The following is a 913-nucleotide window of genomic DNA, read 5'->3' on the forward strand; positions in this document are numbered from 1 at the left end:
GATCGGGCAGTGTTTCGTTCTGCTGTGCATGGGGTCGCTATGAGTCGGAAACGACTCGACGGCACTTAACAACAACAACAACAACAACAACAACACTAAAACAGTATTAAAGGAAAGCATATTGTTTTAAATGTTTGTATTACAAAAAGAGATTCACAATCAATTTTCTAAGAAGCTACAAAGAGCAATTTAAACCCAAGATAAGTAGAATGAATGAGATTATAAATACCAGAAATCAGTGAAACAGAAAACAGGCAAACAGTAGAGAAAATCAATGAAACCAAAAGTTGATTGTTGAAAAAAATCAATAAAATTGATAAACTCTTTGCCAGACTGCTTAATAAAAAAGAGAGAGATAGAGCACAAATTACCAGCATATAGAGTGAAAAGTGGGAAATTATAGATCCCACAATTATTTAAACAATCACAAGGGGATATTATGAATTATTTTATGCCCATAAATTCTAACTCTTATATTAAATGAACAAATTATTTGATAGACACAATTTATAAAAACTGATACAAGAAAATTAAAATAGCCCCAAGTTAAAAAGTTGAATTTGAAATAAGAAACCTTCCCACAAAGCAAACTCCATCTGCAGATGATTTCACTGGTGAATTCCATCAAATATTTTTAAAGGAAATAACACTAATGTAACTTTTTTTTTCAGTAAACAAAGGAAGAGGAAACACTTCCAACATGTTTTCTAAGGTCAGCATAAAGCACATATTAAAACCACTCAAGAACATTACAAGAAAAGAAATTTATCTCTCATAAACATAGATGAAAAAATCTATAATAAAGAAAATAGAAATGGAGTTCCGGCAAGATGGTGGACTAGGCAGAAAGACTGCACAGACCCTCTTTAACAAAGAAAAGGGAAACCAATTAACACAGACACAGAAGATAATC

This window comes from Orycteropus afer, unplaced genomic scaffold (genome assembly GCF_000298275.1).
Source record: "Orycteropus afer afer isolate SDZICR_OR568_19922 unplaced genomic scaffold, OryAfe1.0 scaffold01004, whole genome shotgun sequence".
NCBI lineage: Eukaryota > Metazoa > Chordata > Mammalia > Tubulidentata > Orycteropodidae > Orycteropus > Orycteropus afer.